The sequence below is a fragment of the Mesoplodon densirostris genome, chromosome 10, assembly GCF_025265405.1.
Source record: "Mesoplodon densirostris isolate mMesDen1 chromosome 10, mMesDen1 primary haplotype, whole genome shotgun sequence".
Taxonomy (NCBI): Eukaryota; Metazoa; Chordata; class Mammalia; order Artiodactyla; family Ziphiidae; genus Mesoplodon; species Mesoplodon densirostris.
This window is the reverse complement of record NC_082670.1, coordinates 4,464,182-4,488,175: the sequence shown is the minus strand read 5'-3', so window position 1 is coordinate 4,488,175 and position 23,994 is coordinate 4,464,182. Positions and strand designations below refer to the sequence as shown.

At 43.1% G+C, this 23,994-nt stretch overlaps 1 protein-coding gene across 7 annotated transcripts in view; it reads right to left on the bottom strand.

Moving 5' to 3' along the window:
* The window catches only part of FARS2 (phenylalanyl-tRNA synthetase 2, mitochondrial), a 375,868-nt gene that overhangs the window by 236,635 nt on the left and 115,239 nt on the right, over positions 1-23,994 (bottom strand). The gene's annotated exons all lie outside the window — the stretch shown is intronic.

Here is a 23,994-nt window from a genome sequence, read left to right as displayed (position 1 = left end):
ATTTCAGTCAGTAAGAAGACTGATTTGGGAGCTTTGTTTTAGGTAAAAGTGGCAGCGGAGGTTCTAATTTCAGGGTTGGGGGGAGGGTGGCAGAGAGCCGGGAAGGAGAGAACAAGGGCTGGGCTTTTTCTAGATTTTTAACAATTTCCCAAGACGTCTTTTGAAGTAGTTATTTCTCCATGTCAAAGAGTGTATCTGAAAGTTCTGTATCTCACTTTGCAAGTAAATATTTTTACTTAACTCATAAAAATAGGCATACTGCTTTGTAATCTTTGGGTTCTGGTATATCTCCGGTAAGGCAGAGATGATTCGATACAACAATCCACATGGCCTCTCAGCGTTAATGCTTTTCTGGAACTGCACACTCTGCTTCTATCACATCATCTACATTTTCCAGCTGCCTTATCATAAGTTAACTCATATTGAATTTGTGACAAATTATATCTTCCACTTCTCCCCATGCTGGAGCTGTGCAATTCACTTTTTAAACCTATTTTAAAGGCTTTATATTTATCTTTACTATTTTTCACCCTGTTATTTTTGGCACGTCATTTTAGATTATCAAGCTTTTCTTGACTCAAGATCAAGTCACTAATCCTATCAGCTGTCGCTCCCAGCCTTGTGTCAACTGCAAATTTGATAAACATGTCTTCATCAAAGTCACTGGTAAAAATTGTGAGCAAGGGGCCTCCGTGGTGGCGCAAGTGGTTGAGAGTCCGCCTGCCGATGCAGGGGATACGGGTTCGTGCCCCGGTCTGGGAGGATCCCATATGCCGCGGAGCGGCTGGGCCCGTGAGCCATGGCCGCTGAGCCTGCGCGTCCGGAGCCTGCGCGTCCGGAGCCTGTGCTCCGCAACGGGGGAGGCCACAACAGTGAGAGGCCCGCATACCGCAAAAAAAAAAAAAAAAAAAAAAAAAAAAAAAAAAAAAAAAAAAATTGTGAGCAAGACAAATCTGAAGGCACTCCACTGTAAATATTCCTGCAGGTCAACAGTAAGCAGATAATCCACACCTGGACAGATGTGTCCAAATAAATACAGATCTAAGTAAATGCATTATTCGTCTGCCCAACCCACAAATCTCCACATTACTCACAAGGGCTGCTGGGGATATTTTACCAAATGCCTGTGGATATCCAGATGCACAGTGTCCTACATGGTCTCTGTCTGCTGTTAGATAGATGTAGGGACTAAGGTCAGCGGGAAGGGGGAGGAGTTTTCGGCTGAGTCCTGGCAGCACTGTGGCCTTGACGACCTGGTCACAGCTGACGAGGCATCCCCAACCCAAACAATAGTCAATAACTATAACCCCCTTTTCACCCAGAACTTCGTCCTCTCTACATCAGGGAATGATCATCTGATGGGTTATATACTCCATTTTTGCATATTGGTGGGTTAAAAACCTGAGGTTAACACAGAAGAAATAAAACAAAGTAAATGCAAAACCTGAACTTAACTTTAAAAAAACCTGCCTCAAACAGTGAAAGCCTAAAAGATGAGCCCTTGGTAATGTCTTCTTCACCATGTGCTTGAGCTGTTCTCCTGGAAGGGGCGCTGAGCCGAGTCTCAGGACACCCGTCCCTGGAGCCAGCAGTAGATGCTGTGACCCTGGTCCTGTGGTTTGTCTTCCAGGCAGTTCACCCACCTTCCTGCGAACAGAGGGAGCTGCCTGGGAGTCTCCCAGCTGCAGGCCTCCTTCCTTCTTGTCCTTATTCAGCCTGGCCCCTCTTTTAGGTGTGGGAGCTGGGGCCTAACCTGCTAGAGACAAGAAAACTCAACATAGTGTGTGTGTGTGAGTGTGTGTGTGTACACGTGTATGTGTGCATGTGTCTACGTCTGTGTGTGCATGTGTGTGCGTCTTCTGTCAGTGTATGTTTGCTTTTACTCCAGCGGGGAGGAAGAGGAGCCAGCTACACAGATTTGAGAGAACAGACTACTGGCCCCCAGTCCTCACAATCTTCCCTCCCCTGTCCCGTGCCTCAGGAGCCGAGGGCTGCGTTAGGACAGGTGCATCCACATGGTGAGCTGATGTCCACCTGAGATGACTAGACTCAGGTGTAGCTGTGTAGGTTTTGGCTTAACTGCTTTAAATTTGTTAACCTTTAAACTTAAGTTATAAGGTAGTCAGTGCTATTAGTTCAAACCAGAATGCTTTGTTTTTTGTTTTTTTTTTTACTTTTCTGGAATTTTATATAAACAATACCATCTGAACTGGGTCACTGCACAGGGCTTTGACAATTGTTTTATTATGCAGAGACTTGAGCTGAAACAGCATTTGCTACAAGAGGCGATGACTTTTATAGATATATATGCAAAAGCAGAAGCTGGGAATCAGAAAAGTGAATAAAATTTAAAAGATAAACAGCTACATATTAAAAATGGTTTTATCCTGCTGGGAGACAAAACTGGATGAGTATGTGGAGACCTCCTTGTCCCTGTGTTTTCAAGGAGAGACCACCCAGCAGTGACACATAAGCACAATCCCTGGTCCAGAGTCCTAAGTCGCATCCTGTCATACTGCTTCTCCGGTGGTGAAATAAATCTACTGGAATAGAAGATAACAGATTTCGAATAGAATAAGTAAATAGAACTATGCCGACAAGAAAGAGCAGACCAACCTAATCAATTTTGTAGGCAGCACACTAAATACTAGGTACCACAAGTGAGGCCCAGACATCTTTAACGTGGGGATGAGGCATGTCCAAGTATGCCCAGGAAATGCAGATTCACAGCTGAAGCATGATGGAATTCTCAAAAGCCACCATTTTACTATATGACAATCTTAAGTGCTTTTACATATTAAACATGAATACACAATGGTTTCAACAATTTGTATATTTTATAGTCAAGAAAAGACAGAAAGCTTCTAGAAATATCCACACTTGCAGCCAGCACTGGGGACTCTGTCTTACTCCCCTGAGGGCCTGAGCTCCCTCTCCTGGGCCAAGAATGGGGGCAATCCTGGGGCACTGCCACGTGGCCAGCAAGCGTACATGATCAAACTGCCCCCAACAGGCCATTCACAGTGGCTCAGAGCAGGTCAAGACAGCCCAGACCAGCACCGAGCTGGGATGAACTCAAGTTACCTACCACCATTTTAGCGGTGATGGTTGTCTTCCATTTGCAAGTTGAGAGCCCTCAGTCAACCTGAGAGAACTACAGAGGTCTGAACGCTTTCACCTCACGCAGCTTCTGGGCATTTATTCTACTGGGCGTTGGTAGCAGAGACTGGGATTAGCAGATGAGCAGCTCCAGTCGGGGGTTAGGAATGGCTATTAGGTATTAGGACACTTAGCCACGCTATCCCTAGGCTTCTGGTTTGATAAAATGGGAATGATATTCCCTGCCTATTCCCCAAACAGGCCAAGATCAGAGGGCAAGTGAGAAAATAATCTGTAAAAGTACCACACAAGCGGAAGATACATTATCGTCACCTAGAAAATTATTTCTAACATTCTCGAATTTTACCTACTATAGGAAAAGGCTACCAATGGACCAACCACCTGGTCACGGAACAGGCTAATGAGATTACTGCAGACTGCTGCTGCCGCAACAATCGGTGTTCCTGCAATTAGACTCCACACGTTTTTTCATGGTTTTCTTTTTTTTTTTCCCTTTCCCCCCATCTTTAAAGTGTTATAATTCACAAATAAACATTGTATATATTTAATGGGTATGACTTGATGTTTTGATACACGTATACATTGTGAAAGGATAACCACAATTAAGCTAATTAACATATACATCACCCCTCATAGTTGTGTGTGTGTGTGTGTGTGTGTGTGTGTGGTGAGAACACTTAAGATGATCTACTCACTTAGCAGATTTCAAGTACACAACACAGAACTGTTAACTACAGTCACCATGCTATACATCATCTCCCCTGACTTATTATTCATCTTGTGTAACTAAAACTTTGTACCCCTTGACCAACATCTCCCCATTTTCCCCTCCCCTCAGCCTCCGGTAACCATCATTCTATTCTCTGCTTCCATGAGTTTGACCCTTTAAACTCCACACATAAGTGAAGATAGGCAGTATTTGTCTTTCTGTGTCTGGCTTATTTCACTTAGCATGGTGTCCTCCAGGTTCATCCATGTTGTCCTAAATATCAGGATTTCTTTCTTTTTAATACTATTCCATGGTAAACCACATTTTCTCTATCAATTCATTTACCAATATATATTTGTTTCCATATTTTGGCTATTGTGAATAATACTGCAATAAACACGGCCATGCAGAGATCTCTTTGAGATACTGATTTCATTTCCTTTGGATACACACCCAGAAGTAAGATTGCCAGATCATATGGTAGTTTTATTTTTAATTCTTTGAGGAACCTCATACTTTTTTCCATAATGGCTGCACCAATTTACATTCCCACCAACAGTGCATAAGGGATTCCTTGTCTTTGCATCCTTGCCAGCACTTACCTTTTTTTTTTTTCTTTATTTTTTTAAAACAATAGCCATTCTAATAGGTATGAGGTGAGATCTCACTGTGCTTTTGATATATATTCCCCTGAGGATTAGTGATGCTGAAGCCATCGTATGTCCTCTTTAAAGAAATGTCTATTCAGGTCCTTTTCCCATTTTAAAAACCATATTATTTGGTTTTTTTGCTATTGAGTTGTATGAACTTTTTATACTTTGGATATTAACCCTTTATCAGATATGTGGTTTGTAAATTATTTTTGCCAGTTCCATAGGTTGCCTTTTCACTTTGCTGACGGTTTCCTTTGCTGCACAGAAGCTTTTTATTTTGATATAGCCCCACTTGTCTGTTTTTGCCATTGCTGCCTATGCTTTTGGTGTCATATCTGAAAAGTCACTGCCCAGAGCAATGACAAGGAGCTTTTTCCCTATGCTTTCTTCTAATAGTTTAACAGTTTCAGGTCTTATGTTTATATCTTTAATCCACTTTGAATTGACTTTTGTATATGGTGTGAGATAAAGATCCAATTTCATCCTTCTGCATATGGATATCCACCTTCCCCAACAACATTTACTAAAGAGATTATCCCTTCCACACTGTGTGTTCTTGGTATCCTTGTTGAAGATCAGTCAACTGTAGATGTGTGGATTTATTCCTGGATTCTCTATTCTGTTCCACTCTAGTCTGTATGTCTGTTTTTATACCAGTACCATACTGTTTTAATAACTGTAGCTTTGTAATGAAGTTGGAAATCAGGAAGTGATGCCTTCAGCTTTGTTCCTCTTGCTCAAAATTGCTGTGACTATTCAGGGTCTTTTGTGGTTCATTTGAAGTTTAGGATTCTTTTTTTCTAATTCTGTAAAGAATGCCATTGAGGGGCTTCCCTGGTAGCACTGTGGTTAAGAATCTGCCTGCCAATGCAGGTGACACGGGTTTGAGCCCTGGTCCGGGAAGATCCCACGTGCTGCAGAGTAACTAAGCCTGTGCACCACAACTACTGAGCCTGCGCTCTAAAGCCTGCGAGCCACAACTACTGAGCCCGCGTGCCACAACTGCTGAAGGCTGCGTGCCTAGAGCCCGTGTTCCGCAACAAGAGAAGCCACTGCAATGAGAAGCCTGCACACTGCAACAAAGAGTAGCCCCTGCTCGCCACAACTAGAGAAAGCCCGCGTGCAAAAACAAAGACCCAATGCAGCCAAAAATAAAATAAATAAATTTAAAAAAAAAAAGAATGCCACTGAAATTTTGATGGAGATTGCACTGAATCTGCAGTTAATTTTTTTTTTTTTTTTTTGCGATACGCGGGCCTCCCACTGCTGCGGCCTCTCCCGCCGCAGAGCACAGGCTCCAGATGCGCAGGCTCAGCGGCCATGGCTCACAGGCCCAGCTGCTCCGCGGCATGTGGGATCCTCCCAGACCAGGGCACGAACCCACGTCCCCTGTGTTGGGAGGCGGACTCTCAACCACTGCGCCACCAGGGAAGCCCCATCTGCAGTTAATTTTAAGTGATATAGATATTTTCACAATATTAATTCTTCCAATCCATGAGCAAAGAATGTCTTTCCGTCTACCTGTATCTTCTTTAATTTTCTTCATCAATTTTTTATAATTTTCAGTATATAACTCTTTTACTTCTTTAGTTAAGATTATTCCTAAGTGTTTCATTCTTTTTGTTGCTACTGTTAATGGGATTGTCTTCATTTCCTTTTCAAATAGCTCATTGTTTGTGTATAGAAACATAACTGATTTTTGTATGTTGATTTTGTATTCTGCAACTTTGCTGAACTTTTTTTTATTAGTTCTAACAGTATTTTTGTTGGACTTTAGGGTTTTCTAAATATATGATTATGTCATCTGCGAGCAGAGATAATTTTACTTCTTCCTTCCAAATTGGATGCCTTTTATTTCTTTTTCTTGTCTGTTTTGGCAATCAGTCCTATTTTGAATAAAAGTGGCAAGAGTGGGCATCCTTGCCTTGTACTGTATCTTAGAGGGAAAGTTTTCAGTTTTCCCCCATTGATTATGTTAGCTGTGGTCCACACTTATTTATTGAGTGCCCTCATGTGCCAGGTTAATACTGACATAACACTTTATATGTGCCAAGCGCTAAGTGCATGGCTTAATTCATTTAATTCTCAAAAGATATTAATTTTGCATGTGTGTAAAAACGTGAATGATATATAAATTATGTTAATATATATAATTAGGTATGTATGTAATATACAGTACACACAAAAAAGAATTTATAATACTTAGTAAACTGAGGCTCAGAGAGGTTAAGTAATTTGCCTCAGGTCACCCAGCTAGTAAGACAGGATTCAAACTTGGACAGTGTGCCTAGCTGGCACTTATCGTCTATATTTCCAAACGTCACTTCCTTGTTCTCCTGCATCACACCTGCTCTGCCTCCTACACCCCCTATTCCTCTCAATAACCCCGGGTAGCAGTCTCAAGAGAAAATCCCACTCCCCTCAGCCAGTTGCCAAGTCCTATTAAGTCTGTTACATCCTTCTGGGCTGTCCCTGCCTCCACTATGATGCCACAAGGGGCAGGTTCTCACCACCTCTTTTATGAGCTTCTCTGCAACAGCAACAGCTTTCCGCCAGCCATCTCCAAACCCCCTCCATGATGTTTTATACAAGGCCACATTAACCTCCCTCCTTCATTCCATTCATTCAGCCAAGAAATATTCATTGAGCGCCCACTAATACACCTCACACTGTTCTAGGAGTTGTGGACTCAACAGTCACAAGACAGATAAGTACCTGCCCAAATGAAGCTTAAATTCTGGTAAGAAACTCAGACAATAAACATTTAAATTAATAAACAGGATAATTTACGGAGTGATAAATGCCATGAGGAAAATAAAGCAGGATGGTATAAAAGAAAGCACGTCAATTAGAATACTTTTGACTCAGGTAATAAAAAATCTAATTTCAGGGGACTTGAATGAGAAGTGACACCTCAGAAAACGAGAAGTCTGGACATGGAGAGGGTTCTGGGCATGCTCCATCAGGGTTCTGGCGCTTTGTAGTACTCCTGGTGCTGCCTTTCTCTGGGTGTTGGTTTTAACCTCGGACAGCAGACTCAACATAATGCCACCTGATATTCAACCTCCAGGGGATGAAGAGGAGACCACCTCATCCTGTGACACGTTCTTAGCAGTGAGAACACGTTTCCCAGACGCCCCTGGTTGCCTGCCCCTTGTACAATATCTCATTCGTCCAGCACTGGGTCACATGCCCATGACTAAACCAATCACCAGAGAGAAGAGAATCTACCCCTGGAGAAGGGATGAAGCACCTTTTGCTGAGTTACCAAGGGTCAAAGTGGCTACCTGAGCAAACTCAAGGGAGAGAACAAAAAGAGGGAGCACTGGCCAGTGTCCACTACAGCAAGCCACTTAGGGTCAGGGTGCAGGGAGGGAAACTGCAGGCTGGGAAATAGGTGAACAGTGAAAGAGCTGCAGCCTGAATGATAAGAAAGAGGTGGACTTGCAAAGCCCGAGGTAAAGAGTGATCAGACAAAGAGACCAGTAAGAGTAGAGACACATGCACCCCCTACGTTCACAGCAGCAGTATTCACAACAGCCAAGACATGGAAGCAACCTCAATGTCCGTCGACAAAGCAATGGATAAAGAAGATGCGGTACATATGTATACAATGGAATACTACTCAGCCATAAAAAAGAACAAAATAATGCCATTTGCAGCAACATGGATGGACCCAGAGATGACCATACTAAGTGACGGAAGTCAGAAAGAGAAAGGCAAATACCATATGGTATCACTTACATGCGGAATCTAAAATATGACACAAATGAACCTATCTATGAAACAGAAACAGAATAACAAACAGAGAGAACAGAATGGTGGTTGTCAAGGGGGAGAGGGTTAGGGGAGGGATGGAGTGGGAGCTTGGGGTTAGCAGATGTAAGCTTTTATATATAGAACGGATAAACAACAAGGTCCTACTGTATAGCACAGGGAACTATATTCACTATTCTATGATAAGCCATAAAGGAAAAGAATATGAAAAAAGAATGTATATATATGTATAACTGAATCACTTTGCTGTACAGCAGAAATTAACACAACATTGTAAATCAACTATACTTCAACTAAAAAAATATTGATATTAAAAAAAAACAAGGTCAGCCTGTTCAGAAAACAGAGACCAGTGTGACCACAGTGCAGGGAAGGAAGGAGAGAGTGGCCAAGGAAATCAGAGCAACAGGCAGAGGCCAGATGGGCAGGGTCCCGAAGGTCCTGGACAGGAGTTGCCGATCTGCTTGCAGCTTCACGAGAAGCTTGCAGAGTGTGGTCAGGAGAATGACCTGGTCTGAAACACACGTGCTTCATGAAATGTCTTCTCATACTCTTATTATGACTCAATTCATGGACTAGAATATGAAGTACAAACTCTTTGGCTAAGCATCTAAGGCCCTCCATGATCCGGGTCCAACAACTGTTTCCGTATCACGCATTCAAATTAGATTCTGTTCTCTTATTATGTCCAAAGCAGTACTACAAACACATTCTTGCACATACCTAGAATATACTTCTCTTCAAGCCTACATATCCAACTCGACACCACGACAAATGCCATAAAACCTTCCAATATCCAGGCAGAAGTCATTTCTCCCATCTGCAAACAATCACATCACTTCGCCCAGTTTTCCTCAAGTGGCACTTGCCAACTTCTACCTTGCATATGGTTTTTTGGAATAAGATTACAGAAATGAGATGGTGGCTCAAGAAGTGTGCAGTTACTTTAGTTTGGTGAGTATGAAGAATATTTCATGAATGAAGTGTTTTTCTGCCTTGCTATTAGCTCCTGGCAGAACTGAAGAGCTATTAGGAGGCTGACATGGAGACCACAAATGTGGCACCAGGAGGGATCCCGAGGTTCCTAAATCACCCACAATTAGACTGGGTTTCTTGGTTGCTGTTCTAAAAAGTGGTGATGCCAGAAATTAGGGATGGAAGTTTCCAGGGGTATCTAACAGGGCAGCGTCTGTGCTGTGCCACCAACCCAGTAAGATCTTTGCTTTGCTGATGATCTTCCTGTACACTGCAGCCCACACCGCAAACAGATCCTCTATCTTTATAGGCCTGGGTAGATCAGGCTAAAATGCAAGTAACAAAGATAATCCACTTCAGTCTGCAAATTAAAAAACTGGGTCTTCTGCAAAATTCACTTTAAGCAAGCAATGGAATAAGCCGAAGGAACACTGAACACAGAAAAACCATGCCTGTATGTGTAATTTATGTTTTCTAGAGCTTTAGATGCCCTATCTTGAATGAGGAATGGGATATTCTTTTTTTTTTTTTTTTTTTTTTTTTGCGGTACGCGGGTCTCTCACTGTTGTGGCCTCTCCCGCTGCGGAGCACAGGCTCCGGCCGCGCAGGCTCAGCAGCCATGGCTCACGGGCCCAGCTACTCCGCGGCATGTGGGATCTTCCCAGACCGGGGCACGAACCCATGTCCCCTGCATCGGCAGGAGGACTCCCAACCACTGCGCCACCAGGGAAGCCCAGGAATGGGATATTCTCTTAACTTACACATGCGTACAACAGACGTGAGTTACAAACCACGAGGCTTTGCTCAGGCTGATTTGTTCACCACCTCCTTGGCATTATTTAAATGCAATGTTTTGTACACAGATATGAATAACTTCAGAAATAACAACTAAAACAAAAAAAAATAAGAAGGCTACATACTGGTTCAAAATAATCCCACATATGAGCATGTCTGTGGACTGCAAGCATTACCCTTTGATTCTATGAATATATATCGGCAGATACTTCATCCAAATGTTAACACTGTTTTTTCTTGTGCACAAAATTTTGTATTTGTGCTCCTCTCATTTAACAAAAAATGTGTGTGTTTGTGTGTGTGCATTCTCATTTCTTCCACCCAAATAAACAAGCAGACTGACATCACAAGGCTTCTTTTTTTGCTTAGGCAGAATATTGAGCAAACAAATATTTATTCTGGGTTACTCAGCTGTGATACATAAGGGGATTCATGACACGCTGTGTCTGGTGCCTGCTTAGCTTTTACAAGATAATTGCACCTTGGACCACCTAGAACATCACATTAAATGCAGAGACCTGATTTTAAAATTTAAAAAACATGGAATGGGCAGAATTTAATCAGTCATGCCTCCATAAAATTATGGGAGATAGAAATAAATGGGCAATAGAAAGTTGCAATAAACCAGGATTAATCAAACTGTGATTAATTCAGGATCAGATTAAAACCCACAGTGGCAGCTGCACCAGGCCCGTTCTGCAGCGCTATTCTCTCCCGCTCCTTTCTGTTCCCCCTTCTTCCTCCTTCTCATTCCCTTCTGCTCTCACCCCTAGGGCATCCTCCTTGGTGGATAAACCTGCAGGAGAGTTAATTGTCACATACATGGATTTAATCACATTGTCCATCACATTTGGGGGCCCTGCCTTTAGCGATCCGTGACTAATTGTTGTGGTAATTTTTCAATCATTAACAGCAGCACATATGCTGCAGACAAATCCCAAGGTGCCTACTAAACCCCAGTGACAAGCGGCACACAGGCTCCAGAAGGGCCAGCACACGCCTGGCCTCAGCCCTCACCCCCAATCCTATTAGTCATGCATCATCATTAATATACATCTATTCCAAGGATGTGTCAGGCTGCAAGAAGGTCAGAGGGGCCCGAGTGTGCTTTATAACATAGCCGCGTCTTCAATCTATTCTTTGAAAAAGGAAGTGGGGGGGCGAGGAAATTAAAACTCTATGTGGGACAAGTAGCTGAGGGCCTATTCTAAATTCCGCTTGTTTCTCATTCATTTTCAGGCAGGCTCCTGAGCTGCCGCAAGTTCCCTTTCTTGGAGTTTCAGCAGTATTAGCGATCTCCATGGCAACCACCGGTGCTCATCTGCGGTGCACACTGCAGCTTCCTGGGGCTCAATTCTCGAGCCGCGCTGGTGTCAGACGGGGCAGGCCATGTGCACTAGTGGGACCAGACCCTGCCTTGGGGAATCCTCCTGCTGATTGAAGCCCTGCTCTAATCACCACAGAATATGAGCCAACAAGATCACACGGAATCTCAGTTGCCCATACGGGTTCCAGGAATGCTATTTATTTATTTATTTATTTATTTATTTATTTTTTTTGCGGTATGCGGGCCTCCCACTGTTGTGGCCTCCCCCGTTGCGGAGCACAGGCTCCGGACGCGCAGGCTCCGGACGCGCAGGCTCAGCGGCCATGGCTCACGGGCCCAGCCGCTCCGCGGCACATGGGATCCTCCCAGACCGGGGCACGAACCCGTATCCCCTGCATCGGCAGGCGGACTCCCAACCACTTGCGCCACCAGGGAGGCCCTATTTATTTTTCATTTTCCTTTTTCTAAGGGTCTTTGTTGCTTAAAAGTAAAGAGCCACTATCTTACAAAAAGGATTCAATTTAAAATAGGTGGTATAACAGGGAACTCTACTCAATTCTGTAATAACCTACATGGGGAAAGAATCTGAAAAAGAATACATACATGTATATGTATAACTGAAGCACTTTGCTGTACACCTGAAGCTAAGACAACATCGTACATCAACTATACTCCAATATAAAATAAAATTTAAATTAAATTTAAAAAATAAACTAAAAAAATAGGCGGTATATATAACGTTGTGGGTAAGTGATTTATTTGAGGCATCCATCTCATATACCTCGCATAAAAGGGAAATTTCCTACTCAGGAGGAAATGAAAGCTCCCGAGCTCTCCCTGTGGTTCTTCCTAAATGAAGGAACATTTGGGATATTGGCCAGAAAAGCAAGAGAAGGTTTCCTGGGTTATTGCTGAAATTCTGATTCTTCCTATGGAGGCTTAGGAAATTCCCTCTTGTATCTAGTTTCCCCAAGATTAAAATAAGATCTACTTATTTTAGGCACTTAGCAGTGGATCACTGCACAAGGTCTCGGCAAGACTTAATTAGTATGTGCAATTTATTTTTAGCTCCTTAAATGAGAGATGTTTGGTGCGGCTCCATTATGGGGAAATGAAAGGCCGAGCGCCCTCTACTGCTGCTTCTGGGTCAGCCTCTGAGTTCTCTGAAACCCCACCGCTGGGGTTCCCTTATTGCTCACAAGTATCCTGGCTTGGAAGGCATTTAATGATAAGAGCAGGACGAGAGAAAACAGACAATAGGCTGACGGTTAAAAATGGAATATCTCACACCAAGGTGACTCACAGCACCTACGTCTGCTCAGAGCAGGGTGAGAAAGGTCTGGGAAGATTCAGAGCGCCCAACCCTGCATCACGAACAAACATTAAAGGATAAAAAAGTAGTCTCTTACTTTCTGCTCACATTCTTTCAGGACAAGGAGGGGGAAAAGGAGGATAATCACAGGATCTCACTGACTGATCTGTTTTCTAGAAAAGTCAGGGGAAAAAGAAAACCTCGTTTTGCCTGAATTTTTTTTAACATTCACAGCACTAATTAGTTCCTGACTTTGTTTCTGAGTTTAGTTTGAACAAACCCAGACCCACACTCCATAACACTGTATGAACAAATCCACTTTAGAGCCTAGATGTTCTTATTAGTTATCACCATGAACAAAAAGTTATACAGATGAAAAAGAAAACAATTTGACATGACTTTTATTCTTTTCTCCATTATGTAAATAATGACCCTTAAATAACATTTAAACAGCTGCAAATACAAGTTCAGCCTGGAGCTGAAGCTGGACAGCATATAAAGAAATTCTGCTTCTTTATTAAAGATTAACTCTCTTTGGAAGGGTGTTGCTAACCATAATAGTAATAATAACAACACACTAAATACAAATATATTAACGTCTAAACTCCGTTGACCTCCTTCTGTGTCAGGAACTGTTGTAAGTGTTCTACATGCACTATTCTTTCACCTTGAGAGCTCTTCAAGGTCAGTACCAATATTATTACCATTTCTGAGTCAGGAGAATGAGACACAGAGAGAATTAGTATCTTGTCCCAGATACTGTCACACAACTGACAAGTAACAAAGCCAGAATTCAAATCCAGGCCCTTGAAATCCTAAACCCACCAAGCTAACCAATAAACTATGTTGAAAAACACAGTAGAATCAAATTCTGGGGAGACCGAACCCAAGCTGTTCATCATGGAATCTAGTTCCTTTAAAGAAAAGCCAAAATTACAAAAGCTCTATCCAGCTTATATATTTCCTCCTCCAAACCCAGACCTTATCTTGTTAGAAGCCAAGACCACATATTTTTCCATCACCTTTCATTTTTTCACGGGACATCATCAGTTTACCCTTGAACTGAGTCAGTGTCCCTGACAGAAACGCGCTCCGATAAGGACACCAGGGCCGGTGTCGAGCACACGGTGGACGTGAGCAGCTGCAGGGGCCGCAGACAGCCGGTGCTGGGCTTCGACCTGCTGCGTGGGGAGAGGGCTTCTCTCTCAGCCCTGGGCAGTTGACTAGGGAGAAGGACGGGGAAGTATCCAGTGGTGGGACCAGCTATTCATCACCCCACCCCCGAGTCCTTTCAGCTGATGGCAGGAGGGCCGCAGGGCAGCGGAGTGGGGGAGACGGAGAGCAGGAGCCCCGCAGGAGCGCAGCTCTGCCACAAAAGAGCCTCATAGGCTGTGGACAGCGAGGGCCAAGATGGGCAGCTGACCGTGGGGCTGCCACCGGGAGCCCCCCAAGGAGTGGTCAGAGTGCAGGCAGCAATCGCTGAAGACAGGTTTCCATCAAGGCCTTCATGTGAAGGGTTCACATTAGTCTCTGGCTCTTTTCAAGGACCCAAATCCCATCAGACTTGAAATGACTGGACTCCAGCGAACTGAGATTGTCAGGAAGACATATTTTCACATTTTCCCTGTCACAATAGCTGGAAAAGGGGGTTATGACATGCCACTTCAAATACACATCTGCATTTGTATCCACAGATACAAATTCCAGATACAGAAATCCTGAACTTTATCCTTCAGAAAGGGCTGTGGACTACACACAAGGACATCTCCCACACACCACCCTGCAAAGGCAATGAAATGGTCTCTCCATTCTTATCTCATTACGATTCTCCGATCAATCTGTCTGAGAACAGTAAATGACTGCAGCATCCCAGGCATCCCACTCATACAAAAGTGTGAATAATTCGCTAAATGTGAGGAAGTGAGATAGTTTACAGATCACGCAGGGAATCCATAATAGGAAAAAGTTGCAATATCAAACACTAGTGTTTCTAATTACGTCATTATGTTTGATGAGTGAAATGGCCCCCTTTGAAATAGATTTAAAGATTTCTGGTCAAACTACATTTTATAAAATGAGTATTCTTTCTGTCATGTTATGGATTATCCTTAAATAGTTCTCTCTTTAAATATGAAATGCTTGAGGAGAATGTGAAAGGGAATTCAGTTATTACAAGATACAACGTTACTTTACCATCACACAAATTCTCCTTTCATTATGTGGCTAATTTCTTTTTTTCCTATTACCAGCCAGGGAAAAAAGATGTAATTGGCATGCTCTGAAATATTAAGCTAACTCTGGTACTAAAGATGTGCAATCTCTCACAGCTTAAGAATTTTATTTTGCAATGCATTGCAGGATGAGAAATACCACTTAGAAAAGCATCAGCTTTGATGTTGCTGACCCTAGGGTTTCCATGACACTGTATCTCTTAAAAGAGTTTACCTTGATGTGTTCAATATCACCAGAAACCTTGGGTTGAGAATACCCCTGACTCTGCGGGGGACGGTTAAGACACTCCTTCCGGTCCCTTCCTGCTCTGACTTTTGGTGACTGTAGGTTTTTACTGCTGGCCTCACTCTCTCTATAAGGAAAATGGATGCTAAACATTGCACTGGTGCATATTCTATTCAATGGAATTCTGAAGTAAATCACATTATTAAGAAAATATATGTTTTGAAACATGGCTTATTCCCTTCTGATAACATTAAGGCAAGGAACACATATCACCATCAAAGTGCACATCTAAAATCACAGAACTATAAAAATGGTGACGGCATAAGGAATCTTAGAAATAATCTTTTAGTGCAAACCTGTTTATTTTACTGATAGGGAGACAGAGAAGTCTGGAGAAATATACTAATAACAATAATACTAATAAAAATATCCTTTCAAACTAACATCTACCAAGAGGTAATTATGGGCCAGAAACTATTCCGTTTTCCATATATCATCTTCTTTCACCTTTTTAAGAAGGCTAAGAGATAAACATTAGTATTATCAACCTCATTTTGACAAATAAGGAAACCGAGGCTCAGAGAGGTTATACCACATGTCCAAGTGCATCCAGACGGCAAGGACAGAGCAAAGACGGGGACCTAGCGGTGTCACCCCATGGCCCTGCTCTTACTCTCACAAGACCACGAGAAATCACGGCTTAAGTTCACGGATAAGTTCTCACAACAGTTAAAACTCATAGAATTAATGAAGGTAAGACTGACTGTACATTTCAGGATTTCCATGCCCCTATTTTTAGGACCGTCTCTGTGCCAGGTGCTAGAAGTACATAGAAGATGAAGACACTGCCCTCTGAACGAAGACCTAAGGAGAAACCCGCCCCCCCAAGGACGTGACAGTCCAGAGGAAGATGCAGACAGCACGTGCTAGGAGCAGGGCGGTGACTCCACGAAGAGAAGCCCACCCTCAAGCCAGGCAGAACCTAGGAGAGCAGCCCTTCCTGTGAGCACCTGGGCCTCAAAAGCCGCCAGAGCTGTGAAATGGGACTCACCAGTGGGCCACCCGGCAGTGTGAGCTCAACAGACAGGAGGGAGAGAGGTAAAACTGTATTTATTTGACAGTTACTATCTTATATATAACAAAGACACTTTTTTCTTCTGGTATTCTACCTTACTGGAAGATCCCAGAACACCATGTGAATATTCACAGCCTCCAAAGAAATGGAGATGGCAATTCTCACTCTCATTTTTTTATGATGAGAAAACCTGGCTGTGAAGTGGTTGAGTGATTTGCTAGATGCCTCCAGAGGGGAACGTGGAAGCTACTGGAAAACATTAGACTGCTCAACTACCAGATGTAGCATGTGATGCAAAAATAAGCCTGTCAGGGCTTCCCTGGTGGCGCAGTGGTTGAGAGTCTGCCTGCCGATGCAGGGGACACGGGGTCGTGCCCCTGTCCGGGAAGATCCCACATGCCGTGGAGCGGCTGGGCCCGTGAGCCATGGCCACTGAGCCTGCGCGTCCGGAGCCTGTGCTCCGCAATGGGAGAGGCCACAACCGTGAGAGGCCCATGCACCACAAAAATAAACAAACAAACAAACAAACAAACAAACAAATAAATAAATAAATAAAATAAGCCTGTCAATACCAGAAACCTACACTTTGAAAAGCTGGCAAAGGAAGAGGATCTAGCAAAGGTGACTGACAAAGTAGATCAGCAAAGAATATAGCAGTTGAGAATTCCTCGTGGATAAACGTTATCAGTTCACAAGCGGGTAGCAATGGTTTCAAGGATGCTCAGGTATTACAATGAGAAGCGGCTAGGGCAACTGTCACGAAGAACTCAGAAATGGAACAGGCCCTGAATTAGGGCTTCTGAACCTCAAAAGCAATTCTTCAACAGCAGCAAAACGTTTTTACTTAAAGCTTAACCTATCCATGTAAGGATCGGTTAACAACAGGTGACCACCTGGGGAAAAGAATCATTATTAAATTCATACAGTCAAAAAGCTGAAGCCACATACAGAAACATCTCATTTAATTTAAACAAACTAATGCTTTAAAATGTACATCTTAAAAACCAATAAATTAGGGAGTGACTATTCAACTTATAAAAGAATTCACTACCGGCTTTCTTTTTATAAAACTTTAATTTATTCACCTTTTCAGGGGCACACCTGTTGCATGAACTGGGGACTATGTGCCTCTTACTGTTACTGCCATAAGGTCACAGGCCGTGTCAGTGGAGAAAGAAGCCACTGCAGCTTACAGCCTAGGTGTCCCTGTCCTCACGGGAGGCATGGACCCCAGAGAGGAGCCAGCACAAACCACTCCCAAACCCGGCATCTCCCAGAGGATGGTCACAGCCCCCAGCACCAGAATCACCAGGACACTGCGTCAGACTGCAGACCCTGGGTACCCCACACAGCCGGAGCTGAATCTCGGGGGACCTGCACCCCCCAAATTTGAGAATCACACGCTAAGAGGTAGGCCTGAGAAGGAGTTCTCGCTGGATGCGTGGGTGACACTGGGGCCATTATGAAGGTTGACATCCTCTGGGTTGATCTGAACGTGAAATAAGCAAAACCTCTGTGGAGGAATGTAACCCACTGCCTCACTTTCCTCCATCGAACATTTGTTGATGGTGTTTTCAGAGTTAAGCCTGGGGGAACAGGGTCGACTGAGACCCAGCTCTTGCCTTGCAGGAGCTCAAAATCTCATGGGGGAAGAGTAGAGAAACTCAGAAATCACTGAAGAATGGCAATGGCAGTGGAGAAAGATGCACGGAGCATCTTCGGAAAGAGAGGCCACATCCTGGCCGGGGTTGGGGACAGGAATGGAAATGGAAGGCAGATACAGGATCTTTGAGGACTTTGCAAATGAGGGGTTAAATGAGGGGCTGAGGTTAACTGTTCCAGGACGAGCAGAAATTACAGGGAGGAAGTGGAAAAGGAGAAGGGGACAGAAGGAAAGGCCTGTGTCCAGGAGAGGAGAAGCACTCGGGGGCCATTACCGTCACATTATTGGAAAGGAAAGGACCACACGGAGCTGCGTGTAACAAAGGAGGCTCCTGAATATGCAGGGGACAGAAAACAGAGGCAGGAGCAAGCCTGCAGGGCTACGTACCGCAGGGTTAATGAGCTACGTGGACAATAAGGGTAAGGTTTGTTCCTCTACTTCAGAAGCAGTAGAGACCTGGGAAGAGTCTGAAAGGCGTCAGTAATATTTTTTTAAGAATATGGCTGTGAGAGGTCTGAGTGACATTTTAAGTTGGAACTGCAAAAATTAAAATGCTAATCTTGCTTACACCAAAAACCTCCCAATATGAAAGAAAAAAGGTATCTCCTAGTGCTTGTCAAATCGTTTCCAACAAATACAGCTGCAGGACTGGTTTTCATAGGAGCACTGATGCTGAAACAGCTCTTAGGAGGTACCAGGGGATGGACAGCCAGGTGTGCCCATCTGTGCAGAGTTCACGGGAATGAAACACACAAATGGGAAGACATGCCAGGGGTCTTTAAAAAGCCATAAGTAAGAACAGAAAATCAACTGCAGGTGTATTCCGAAGCTAGCACAATAGCTCTGCTACCAAAGCAAGCTGCTCAGCTAGTCTAGTTTTGGTGAGATGTTAATGAGCAAAATTATAAATAAGCTGTAATGTGTAGATAAGACTGGAAGGTTGCCCAGGCCAGGTTAACTTTAAATGATGACCATTAACATAAAATAAAGAAATAAACAAATAAAACGCACGCACACACAAACACACACACACAACAACCACTTTTCTATCCATTCTCTCAGAATCCTCCTCATTGCTTCGACTTTTTCAAATGACACAGGATTAACTGACAGTCACCGAAGACGAAGAATGTATGTTCAATTTCCATCCTAACACAACTACCAAAAAATAAAGACGTTAAAATCTGGATATTTTTCACCTCTTTTTTGCATTTAAATAGAGTTGAGAGACACTTCGGGTTAGAACTGTCTTGCCAGAGGATGTGCTAAAGATCTTTACATTTCCAGCAAGCAGCACACAGCTGGTACTCAGTAAGTGTTGCTGAATAAATTAATAAATTGGTTAATAAATTAATGAAGGAACAAATGAACAGCGGTCGCTAAAATTAGCCTCCAAGAGACATAACCAAGTAAACCAAGCCTGTGGTTTACTACCACAGGCTTCACAGAAAGATGGAGAACAGCAACCAGAAGCGATGCCTAAGGTCACAGGCTGAATCTTGACCACTTCACAGGCCTGGTATGAATTCCCTGCACTAGGGTGCCTTACAAAACCCCCTTCACCTTAATATAGTAACATGACTGCACTGCCTTATTAACACCTTATTTAAGACTTTTCTATTCCTCCCCATTAACAAGGCAATTCCCAACTTGATATTACTGGGGAGAGGGGAAGGAAAGAGGAAATCAGTAACGGAAACCAAAAGAAAAATGAAAGCAGTCCAGGGTTGAAACATGCTGTGAAGGGATTCTACCATGCAGAATCAATAAAGTATTTTTTGTGCACAGAAGCAACAAAAAATGGCATGTGTGATGTGTCTTAACCCAGCATTTTTTAGAAAACGAATCTGCTCATAAATAGTACACACAGAAGCAACCATACTCTGCAAATATTGTTTATGTATTTATGCCACAAGTACAAGAAATGAAATATACAGATAATCTGTATTATAATACGTTTTATCACATCTATTATCATTGTAAATTTGTCCTATGATATTTTCAGCAGAGATATAATAACATAACTGCGCTGTTTTACTTTTCCTTACAAAGGCAAGCAACAAAATAAACCCTCTAAACTCAAGAAAAGAATTTCTCTGTTAGTTCTGTTACAGACGACAGGAAAGTCAGCTCAACACGATGGATCAAGTGGGTCCAGGCCAAGGTATACCATGTGAACTTTCAGAATAAGGGACAAAATGAGGTTCCTAAAAAGTTCCAGGAATCCAAAAAGCCTTCTAGAACCAATGAACAAGTTCAGCAAGGAGAGAGAATACAAGATCAACATATAAAAATCAAACGTATTTCTATTTACTAGCAATGTAAAATCTGAAAATGAAATTAAGAAGGCGATTCCATTTATAATACCATTAAGAAGCGTAAAATACTTAGAATAAATTTCATAAAATAAGTATAAGACTGTGCACTGAAAACTACAAACCACTGCTGAGAGAAGGTCAAGACGATCGAGTCAGAGGCCCACAGTCCAGCCTCCCATTTTCGCAAATCAAGTGTAATTGGGACACAGCCTCGGCTCACTGTCCATATGTCCCACTACAATGGCAGAGTTAAGGAGGTGGGACAGAGACCCACAGAATAAAACGTTTACTACCTGGCCCTTCAGGAAAAAGTTCGGCAATCTCTGATCTAAGTAAATGGAGAGACATCCCATGTTAACACAATACCCTTAAGATGGCAATTTTTCTCAAAATGATCAACAGTCAATGTTAATTACTATCAAAATCTGAACAGACTTTTTTTTTTGTACAATTGACAAGCTGATTCTAAAATTTATACTGAAATACAAAGGAGCTAGAATAGCCAAAAGAACCTCGAAAAAAAGAACAGAGCTTGAGAACTCACACCACCCCATTTTAAGTATGCTCTAAAGCTACAATGATCAGGTCTGTGTGCTACTGTAGACAAATTTTTAACAGAGACACCAAGGCAATTCAATGAGGAAGGAACAGTCTTCTCAAAAGCAGATCTGGGACAAATAAATAGCCACATTCAAAGAGACAAATTTAGAATATGTCCTTACATCATATACAAAATTTAAATCAAAATGGATCATACACCTAAATGCAACAAATAAAACAACAAACTTCCAGAAGAAAATATAGGAAAAAAATCTTCATGACTTGGGTTAGTCAAAGAGTTCTTAGATACAACACCAAAAGCACGATTCACAAAAGAAAACAAGAATTGATAAACCAGGTTTCATCAAAATTAAAAACTATTCCACTTCAAAAGACACCATTAAGTAATTAAAAAGATAAGCCACACACTAGGAGAAAATATAGGCAAATCATATGATAAAGATCTTATATCCAGACTACATAAAGAATTTTGCAACTAAATAATAAGACAAACAACCCAACTAAAAATGGGCAGGGCTTCCCTGGTGGCGCAGTGGTTGAGGGTCCGCCTGCCAATGCAGGGGACACGGGTTCATGCCCCGGTCCGGGAAGATCCCACATGCCATGGAGCGGCTGGGCCCGTGAGCCATGGCCACTGAGCCTGAGCGTCCAGAGCCTGTGCTCCGCAACGGGAGAGGTCACAACAGTGAGAGGCCCGCGTACCGCAAAAAAAAAAAAAAAAAAAAAAAGGGCAAAATATCTGAATAAACACTTCACCAGAGAAGATATACAAGTGATTCTAAGCACATTAAAAGATGCTAAATGTCATTATTCATGAGAAAAATATAAATTAAAACTATAATGAGATACCTCTACACACACTGAAATGGCTATAATCAAAAAGACAAACAATACAAAGTGTTGGTGAAGATGTAGAAAAACTAGAACCTTATACATCGCTGGTGGGGAAGTAAAATGGTACAGTCACTTGAGAAACCAGTTTGGCATAAGCTTACCTACAACCCAGCAATTGTACTCCTGGGAACCATCAAAGGGAAAGGAAATCATGTGTCCATGCAAACACTGTGACGTGAAAGTGCATAGCAGCATGACTCAGCCCCAAACTGAAAACAATCTAAATGCCCATCTACTGGCAAATGGATAAACAAAGTGTATATAATACTCCTCAACAAGAATAAAAAGCAAACAGCTGAGACACACTAACAGGATGAACCGCAAAACATTATGCTGAGTGAAACAAGCCAGGTACAAAAGACTACATATACATATACATATACATCCCATTTACATAAGATGTCTAGAAAATACAAATCTATAGTGACAAAAATTAGAACAGGGGCTAACCCCCCCGGGGCTGATGAAAAGCTGCATGTGGGTGATGAAAAGCTGCATGTGGGCACCAGAAAATGTGTGGGGTGATGGAAATGTTCTAAAAGTGGATTGTAGCAATAGCTGAAAAACTATAAATCTGCTAAACAATCCTTGAATTGTATATTTACAGTGCGTAATTTTATGTTCTATAAATTACTCCTCAATAAAACTAAAAAAAATTTTTTTAAGTCCCAGGGAGAAAAAATGGTCACAAATAAGTGACCAGGAATTTAAATGTCTGCAGAATTCGAAACAGGAACACTGGAATCTGTCGGACAATGTTCATGATTCTAAAAGAAAAAGATTTTCACAAAGAAGTTACACCTGGACAAATTACCATGCAAATGTGGGGACAGAGTAAATGACTTTCAGACACGCGAGGACTCGAGGAAATTGCTTCCCAGGTGTCCTTTCTTAGAAAGGCGTGGGGGGATAAGGCCCCTCAAAACAAGAGAGTAGCACGCACAAAGCACTGGGGCAGTGTGTGGCGAGGCGACAACCAGCATTCACACCCACCCCTGCGTGCCTTCCTGCGTGGCAGAGGCTGGAAAGCCGAACACTGCCTCCTGGCCTTCCTGGGAACTGGGTTCTTGGAGTTAATTAGGCTCCTCCAACGAGGTGCACTCAAGTAAGAGTTGGGATGTGAAGGTGGAGGCCACCCTTGGGCGGTCAGCACGGCACAGGGCCCAGCGGGGTTTCTACAAGTGTTCAGTGTCCAGCTGTCATCAGCTTCATGGGTATCAAGAGACAGCAGCTGTGACAGGGTCTGACCCTTGGGCTGCAGCTACAGCAGAAGGTTCTCGAAATGAGCAGCCCCAGCGGTGGTCCCCAGACTCCTTCCCATCCTAATGTGGCAGAAGATTCAGCACCTTGACAGAGCAGGGCAGCTGTGTGGTTCCAGGGCATTCGTGGAGGCCCAGCCTCTAGCCCACTCCTCCAGCACTTCCAATAATTTGCAAGTACTCATCTCTATTTTAAATCCCTCTCTGTTTGAAACAGCTGGTGTGGTTTTTGTCTCCTCCAACTGAACCCAACTGATGATATAACACACAGGGAAACACAGGAAGTAGTATACCCGATACAAAAGAGAGGCAAAGGACATTTCCGGGAGTACGGTAAAGAGACACGGGAAGGCCACTCCAGAGCAGCACATGCAGAAAGCAGCCCACCCGGATCGGAGCGGGTCCAAGGCTCTGGGAGAGACCAAAAGATGAAACAGGTAGAAAACCTAATGCATGTGAACATATGCAGGTGAGAGTGGGTTCAGACAATCTGAAGAATGAAGTTTTGTATTTATGAAAAGTACATAGAAAGTAAGCAAACAAAAAAGACTACATAAAAAGCTGGGTAGGAGAGAGAAGAGAATCACAGTTCACTAACTATTTCACCTGTGGGTGGCACTGAGCCAGTCACCGTAACCGAAGGCAGAGCACTGATCCACCCCCCGTGACACGCTAACCATGGAGGCAGCTGGGAGATTGGAAGGGCGCCTGTTTGGGTTATTAGGGTGGGGCAGAAGTGGCTAAATCCTCTTATTTCATATCGCATAGTTAAAAAAAAGAGTTTAAAGTGGAAAAACATCAAGATGCAGCAATGTGGGCGTGTTACTTGGAGACAGAGAGGATGTCAGGAACCTGGCTGCCTCTGGGGGAGGAAACGGGAATGCAGGGGCGGGGCAGAGGCATGGGGATTGCTAGGGTATGTTCTCAACCTGGTTGAACTATCTGACCCCTAAGATATGCAGGGACTAAACTTTAGTAAAAAGAAAGATTTTCAAAAGAAAGAATAAAGGAAGAAGAAAAGGAAGTGGCCCAGATTCTCCCATCACTCCGCGGCCGAGACCCTCTGGGTACAGATGGACGTCCCCCCTGCCCTGGGCCC